Below are 9,060 nucleotides of genomic sequence, written 5' to 3' on the forward strand. Positions count from 1 at the left end.
ATGCTTCATGCTCATAATATTTCCAGGGGAATATTTTCATTGTTGCCACTTCCGTTTTCGAGGTTCTTGATTCAACTCACTTGTTTTGAAGATTCAAGTCTGTGCCTGCAGCTTTCCAGGCTAGAATCAGAGACATAATATGGAAACAAATTAAACTCATTCTATTCAGGGTCGCGGGGTCGCTGGAGCTGATCCCAGCAAACATTGGGCAAAGGCAGGGTACACCCTGGACAGCTCGCCTGTTTATCTCAGGGCACAAATAGAGACAGACCTTTATTCACTCTCACATTCACACCTACGGGCAATTTAGGGTCCAATTAACCTGAGCTGATGTCTTTGGACTGTGGAAGGAAGCCGGAGAACCGGAAGGGAACCCACACTGCCACGGGGAGAACATGCAAACTCCACACAGAATCCCTGTGTGGATTGGGGATTGAACCCAGGGCTCCTCTTGCTGTGAGGTGACAGTTTCTGTTGCGTTTACTGCTTTTCATGTGCGTTTTCTTAGTCATTATGCATTGATTATCATGCTTTATCATTTGCTGTTTCTTTTTTATGTAACGTTGCTCTGCAGGATTTGAAATTGCATCACCCAAACTAAGTGCTTTTGTTTACAGGAAGTTCTTCCAGATAGTCCACCGGTCAAACTTGGAAGTGGTCTCATTGCAGGTTACCAAGTTTGTCTTTATACCTCCATCCTTTCAGGGGTCAGTCTGGTGTTTTTATGCGGTTGATATTTTATGCTGATTTTAGATCAGATATGACGGACAACAGGCCTTCTGTCTCAGAGGCATTCCTGCACTTCACTGGTTCCAGGTACAGGGCGTCCTCATCGAGTTTCAGTCCCATGGAGGCCATCACCCATTCTTGCTTTCATCACGACACACATACTCAAACTTACAGAACATGTGACAAGAAAGGAGAAAGAAAGAAAAAAGAGTTGTATAAAACAAACTTGCCTCTGCTGTTTTTTCTTAAGAAAATATGTTTAATCTTCATTCATAAAGATAGTTTATATGTGTTTTTGCCTTATTAGGTATAGCTCATAATAAACAATTGTTATCTCTTCTCAAAGACTGAACTATAAACTCTAAAACTATAAATTAATTTCACCACTTTTTCCATCCCATCCTTCTTCTCGGCCAGCTACTTTTCCTTCCTTTATCCTTTACTCTTTAAACATTATTATTCTGTCTTGTGGTATAGTATTGCGTGACCAGAGACTTCTTACATAATCCCTCACAGTTGTTTTGCAGACGTCTGTGCATGGTATGTGATGCTGTGCGTTTGACGGGAAAGATAACAAGCGAGGTGCGTGACAGTGTAATGCAGGACAGATGCAATGCTGCAACTCTGAGTATAGCTTTGGGAAGAAGGGTGCTGGAAAGGAAATTTACAGCCAGTCATGTTGAGACAAACATAGAAAAATAACTAAAAAACCTCAATAAAAAGTATGAGCTTTCCACTTGAATAGACAATCCTGTCTTCTCTAAATTAAGTTTATATACAGCAAAATAAAGTTCCTATCCTGCAGCTCTGTAGTAAATTCAGCTTCATAACATCTACGTCAACTTGGTTGTTTTCCCAGTGTTGTGTGTTTATGTGACCTGGACCGGGGATTAAATCAGCTGAGTGACCTTATCACTCTCCAGCTGGGTTTTTGGCTTCAGGAGCAGAGAGGAGGCGGGGCTCTGGGGTTTCCCATGGGGCTCTGGCGGATGGGTGTCAGAGGGGTACATCAGGGGTTGAATCTGTTTTCCCAGTTCCATTTCCCCAAAATATTCCCTGCTGAGTTTCTTCTTTCCAGAGGAGAAGGTCCAGACTGCCAAGGACACAGATGTGCTGTGACAGTTGTCGCAGTGTGAGTCCTCAACTGAAAGAACAGCGCCAATGTTTTTGCAGTTTCTGTATTTATAACAGTTTTCCCTCTAAAAAATAGAGTGGACACATTGTCTAGATGTTAAACTGGATCCAGAAATGTCTTAATATGAGATTAGGCTCCACAATATTAACCCAATAATGCCCCGACCCAATGTATGTGGGGTGTCACAAACAAATATTAACACAATCTTTCTGAAAACAGTGTTAATGTACATAAACACATGTCATTGGTATGTCAGTTGCAACAGTGAAGTTGGTCCCTGGCACCTTCGATCACCTGTAAATGTCACCAAGACATGAATGATGTTAAATTACATTTTGACAAAAAATAACCATGTCATATTTAGAGCAGACATGATGAGTTGATTAATCGATGCGTCAATGGTCAGAAAATGAGACGCAAACTATTTCTGACAATCAAATATAGTAATTTTTCAAGCAAAAATAGCACAACAAAGTGTGAGGATTCAATGATGTTTTATTTCACTGTAAATGTTATTTCTTTGGGTTTTGGACAAGATATTTGAAATGGTCACATTTTACTTTAGATAATTGTAATAGGCATTTTTGACAGTTTTCTGACATGTTACAGGCCAAATGATTAATCCAGAAAAGCAACTCCCAGATTAATTGCTAATAAAAATCAACAACTTAGTTAAGTTAGTTATTTCACTGTAAATTGTCAAAGTAGAACAAGAAGAAGTGTAGTCTGTTGTGGGACAAACGTTTTGGTAAATAGTAAATGGACTTGCATTTATATAGCGCTTTCTAGTCTTCCCACCACAGAGCTGGACACTACATGCCATCATTCACCCATTCAGACACATTCATACACTGATGACAGAGGCTACCATGCAAGGTAGGATCCTAAACTAATGAACAATGACACACATTCACACACTAATGGTGCAGCCTTCAGGAACAACTTGGGGTTCAGTGTCTTGCCCAATGACACTTTGGCATGCGGAATGGAGGAGCCGGGGATCTGACCACCGATCTTGAAGACGACGCGCTTCATGTCTGAGCCACAGCCACGCCAAAGTGTTTGTCATCTTGCTTTCTCAAACGTTATGGCAGAAAGTGTTCCATGTGAACTTTAGGTTTGCATTCGTTTCAGATGACTCAATAGGTGAGAAATGTTCCTGTCTTATTATTTAAAATGTTTACTGTCATGAGAGGATTGTGAAAAACAAGCTGCCATGATTGCGTCAACGAAGAACAAAGTTTATTTGACTGTATGACTGGCAGCGAAAAGACGGTCCAACCAGTTTGAAAGACGAAAACATCCAAAGATGACAGAGATGTCAAAATCCAGCCGTGTTAGCCTCCCCTCCCCTCTCCTCCACTCCAATCCTACAGCCTGACCCAGAGATCCACCTCATGTTTTTATGAAAGATGACTCCTTTGTTCACCAACACCTGGGCTTTAAAAGCAGGCACTTGGCCAAGAGAGGGCGAAAACACACCCAACAGGTTTCGGCTTTCCTTTCAATGAAAAACAAACAGGGACAGAGTTGAGAGGGAGGAATAAAAGAGAGAGAGGGAGCCAGAGAGAGGGAGCCAGAGAGGTGAGCGTCTCACCAGCTGAGAGAAGAGCCTGTTTTGTTGCCCTTCGACACGGGACCAGCAGGACTTCCTCTGAAGTAGCAGTTTGCTGTGAGTGAATGGGTGGGGTGGAGGGTTGGAGAAGAGAGCAGAGTGGTGGTGGAGGTCCACCAGGTTGTCGTCACGAGGAGGGGAGGAGGGAGGATGTTCTCTCTTTAACCCCCCTGTCGGTGGCAAACAGGCTATGATTCCACAAAGTCACTTCCACTTGCCAAAAGTCTGAAGGTGTGTTACTCGAGGAAATCTGCATGTGCCAAAAGAAAAGCACAAAGATAACAAAGAACATGTGAGAGACATGTACAAATAGTATGGCTTTATCAGTTATAGAAGATATTATCAAATCAACAAAAACAAAATCGTTAAGTGAAGAGTTCATTATTCATTAATAATATTCATAAATATTTAGTTAATATGTTTGCCTATTTGCCCATTACTACAGACAAAAATAAACTAAGTCTAGTAAAAAAAAATTTAAAAAAATCTGTATTTTCAATGTGTTCTACTATTGTGAAAGAAGACTAGGTCAAATTCTCAAACATGAACACTGCATGAAAAGAAAATTCACAATGTTGCTCTTTCATCTCTTTTTGATTGATTTTATATCAGCTTGTTATTGTCTACATATGAAGTGCAGCAATTTTACCTCATCCAAAAAGAGATTTGAAACAGACACAGATAAGACTTTGTGTCTGAGATCAAAACAACCTCATGTTCCAGTCTGAGGTTGTTGCACTGGTTCTTCAAAAACAACCCAGCCCGCCTGTACAAACCTCTGACACCGTATCCTCTCCAGGGGGGGTGTGCTGAACAAAAACAACTCACTCCTCAGAGCCAGTTGTTGTTCCTCTCTCAGCACTGAGGCTTCATGTGGGACAAGATATACTGTAGAAGGCAGAGCAGCAGTAACATCAGTAGTATGTGGAAAATGGTAGTGTGTGCATGCAAAGTGTCTACAGTCATGCTACATGCTCTGAGAGGCTGTATTTAGGCTGTCATTTTGACATTGCTCTAGTAGTGACACTGCCTATGACTGCTTGAGATGCTTTTGATGTAGAGCTACGCAGGTGAATAAGTGCTGTATGAGCGTGCACTAAAACAGACGAATGTTGTGTTTACACTCATTAATGCCAACTTAACAAAAACTAGTCTCAGTAAGCGCTGAGATGATAACCTGTGTACATGTGTGCCATCTGACACAATGATACTTTAGATTGAGACCTGGAGTAGATCTATGGCTAGTTTCTGTTGGGCTGGAGCTTTGCAATCTCATCAAAACAAAGTCTGTCTTCAGTTAAGTTCAAGATGCTTTAAATAACACACATCTGCTTATTTCAACCCGCACCTCCCTCTGCAGCACTGCATGAACTAGTTGATTTATATATTTATTTGTTTTAGTTTGAGTATTACGAGGAGGGCAAGCTGTGATTAATCAGAATCTGAATAAAGGACTCCAAATTACAATGCCTGAAGTATACTGAAGGCAGTTTGCTTTAACATCAAGTTTTGCTTTAATGTCAGCAGGGATGTTTGTCAGAGTCGTCATAAAAAACAATTTATAAGACGATTTTGATTACCCTGTTTTGATTGTTGATTGCTGATAATGGACTGTTATACATTTTTGTTTAGTTTATTGTAATTCATTGAATATTTTAAGCAAAACTAAGTGTAAAAGAATATGAAAAAACAATGAATGTGGAAACAGTTGCCGGTTCACTCATCCAGCAGACACAGGTCAACAGAAGTCAATATTCATTCCCTTTTATCTCCGTTTGGGTGTCCACCAACTCCTGATGAAAATATCTGAGCGACTAAATGTAGTGTCATGTTCACCAGCTAGTCTCAAACATTGTCTTCTGTTTGATGTGGGACAGATAACATACATTTGGTTTCACTGAGTGTTTTGCTTTAAACAATAGCAGCTTACTGTTGGCGTAAACGAGGCTCGTGAGAGTGGTGATGTGAACACAAATCCAAATCATTGAGCTGAATAATGCAAAAGCAAGATTTCTGTTGGTTACTATGAGCAACCCATTTCAGATTACATGTGGTCAATTGATTAATTTGTAATATAACAAGACTGAGAGCCTATAGCCAGGATAACAGCCCTGTGAGGCTGCAGTGTATGGTGGTGCTTACATTCTTACGTGTGTTAACATACTGGTGTAAGCAAGTATAATATTTCTCATCATTGTTTGATGTGTTTGCAGAATAATACTTTATACAGGAACAGCTAAATCCTGCCTGTCACTCCACCACATTTAAAGCGTATATGGTAAAGCCTTTGTTAACTTGCTTTGACAATCTGTGGTTACAGAAAAGGACAAAATGTACAGCAAACAAGGCCTTTATCCTCTTCAACTTACGTTTTGAAGCTGCCAATGAGAGTCAGGTCACAGCATGCACATTTCTGCTCACTCAAAGACTAAAAATAGTGTCTGTGGTTTCGAAAGAAGGCAAAAAAACATTGGATGTATTTGACTTAAGGGCATGGACAGTGATACAGGGTCCATTTAAATCCTTTGTCTTCTCTTTCTTTATCTCAGTCTTTGTTTTCTCCTCCCACCACAGGCTGTTTACATTTCACACACCAGTCAACTTTATTGCCCTGCAAAGCCGAGTTTATAACCTGCAAGCCTTCTACAAGGTGGAAAGCACCTGAGTGCACATAAAAACCAAGGTCAGTGAAAACGGCGTAATGGATTCCAGGTAGTGTACAGTTACGCAACAGTTACATTAAGCTAACATTAAATTAGTCCAAAGGGCAGGACACCATAAAAGGTATTTTATTACTTTATTGTCAAACTCCAGTCCAACTTATACATTATGCAGACACAGATATGAAAACTGGAGGATTTTAAAAGCATCCTCAACTGGCAATCAGCTATATTGAAATTAAATAAACTATCAGGGAGTCAGAGGTAACAGACCTGAGCTATACCCTGGAAATGTTTGGGTTATGACCAGTCACACTCTTTACCAGATGTGGTGGTGTGTTGGTTCCTTTGGATTCTCAATAGCTGCATTGCAGCATCTATTATTTTACTTGATCAAAACATTCTGATAAATAAACTGCAGCACTAAAAGTGGTTTATCCCCCATTAGACAACTTTAGGATTCAGCATTTTCATTGGTGACCACGTCTCCCCTTTCTTCACAGTGAATTGTGAAATGCCTCATCGGTCAATACTGGGACCGATGTTTCTTATCGTCCTATTCTAGATGCAACTTCAATCATGTGTCCAAGAAATTGTGTTTAGACTACTTTTTCAGTTTGTGGTTGTTACAAAATCCTCTAGGTTATATAATTTGCTTATGTAATCTGCAATGTACGGCTAAGTGTGATCGGGCCTGCATGACACTGACCTCTTTTCAAATGAATTCACCTTACTCATCTATTAACTAGCATTGTTTAGTCTTTTACTTCTGCAGTATGAGTGCTCTTGAGCAAAGCAGTGTGCACAAAGCTAAATGCAGGTCAGGACCTGCTTTTTAAGAGTTTTGTTTTGTTGCTTCAGGAGCTAACATCGGTCACATAAAGAACTGCTTCAAATGCATGTTAATATGCCTTAAAGATGTGAGCCGATTGTCTCACTGGTACCTCGCAGAGGCATTCCAGATATGTATGCGTGTGTTAGGGATCAATAAGACAAATGTTGAGGGGGGAACCTGGGGAGAGGTCGCCTCACCTGTAGCTTACCTGCGTGTGCCAAGTGGTGCACTTGCAGTTGCTGTTGTTGCTGTTGCTTCACCTAGGGTGATAGGTGTTTGCATGACCCATACCACAGGGACTTCTCTATGTGGGAGAAATAGAAAAGACATGTGGAAACAGGCTATTGTATGAACATGTGTGCCAACAACAACCTCAACAAGCATGACTACGCCCGCGCCACTCTTCGCATGTTTGTGACAAAATATAGTTTGGGGATGAAGAGGAAAGATCTTGACGTGTGTGACGCCTGTCATCGGTCAGTCGTGTATTGTGAAAACAACAACAACAACTTAAAGACTCTCAACTACAAGACAGCAAGTTGTGTATTGTGAACAGTACATCACTCTTACGACTTTGTCGTGTAGTGTGAACTTGTATTTAGTTTGTGGGTTGACAGGTACTTCAGATATCTCAATGTATGTGCACAAGCAGTGAAAAGGTGACTTTGTCATGAAATGCCCCCTGTGTTGCCATTTCTTTTCTAATGACTTGAAAGCATGGTCATATAACGAAGAATTGTTCTCAACATATACAGTCTGTCTTCTCTTAAATTGGAGACAGGTTTATATTTTTAACCTTTTATAACTCCGAGGAAAGTCCACTGAGATAGAGACAGGCAGTCACACATATCTATAGTGTACTGAGTCATGCTCTGACTGTAAGGGCAATGTCAAAAGTACATGATTATTGTGGAGTGCTATCCAACTACAGTACAGGATATTTTTCAATCTGCACCATACTGCGTGGGACTGTTTACATGATGCAAGATCAAAAGATCTACCGCAAATTAAGAAGTCTGTTTTTTTCCCCCAACACCAAAGGGGTTCAAAGATGTCTGTCCTGATACGTTTTCTGTAGAGTATTTAAACATGTCCAATCCAGGAGTTCAGTTATTATTTAATTCAGCAGGAAAATCAGGATGATGGTTAAATGTCTCTTTGTTCATATAATGACCATTTCTCAAAAAAGGTATTGTTACTACTTTATGTAAACTTTTACTGTCTTTTTCCACTTGCACACTTACATTTTCTTTCTGCTGCTCTCCATCAGCTTCTTGTTCTTCCCACAGGTCAGCTTAACATCAACCCCTAATGTCTCAACCAACCACAGCCCATGGTCGTTCCCTGCAGGGAGTTAAAGCTCCCCTCAGCAGATCAGATCACTCCAAACAAGGAGCCTCTCGTGGTGGGGCAACAACAGGTCCTAGACAGGTCGAATCAAATTACACTCACAATAACATTTACATTTTAGGCTTTTAGCTGACACCCTACTCAAGAGCCTTTTGCAATGCGTACAGTAAGCCTCAGTTCCTACAGTAAATCAGCACAACGGGAAACCAGAGGTCAGAGAGAGCGAGAGAGAGAGAGAGAGAGAGAGAGAGAGAGAGAGAGAGAGAGAGAGAGAGAGAGAGAGAGAAGCAGGCAATGCGGATGTGAGAAATATTTAAATATTTAAATAAGAGCAGAGGGGAGAGAAAGAAATAACAAGATTTCATGTTAATTGAAGTGAATAGACAGAATAGAAAGCGTAGATATGTATTCATAAGTTTCCCAAGACAAATTTCCTTGTGGGATAATAAAGTATATCTTATCTTATCTTAAAGACCTGTTGAGCATGTTCACTTCAACCTGAGGCAAGACTGGAGGTATGCAGCTCACAATGTTTGAATACACAGGGAGAGTTTTCTTCCAATACACACTTTTTGTCAATTTCGGCGAATTTCTCTTCATGGTCCTCTGAGAAAAGCCCTGGCTCTGTACATGAGAAACAACAACGTGTCTCAGACCGAGACACACAACACTATTCCAGCCAGGCCAGGGGAAAAGCCATGGATTTATAAAGAGAGGCAGTGGGGCCGAGAGGACA

This window comes from Taurulus bubalis, assembly GCF_910589615.1.
Source record: "Taurulus bubalis genome assembly, chromosome: 7".
NCBI lineage: Eukaryota > Metazoa > Chordata > Actinopteri > Perciformes > Cottidae > Taurulus > Taurulus bubalis.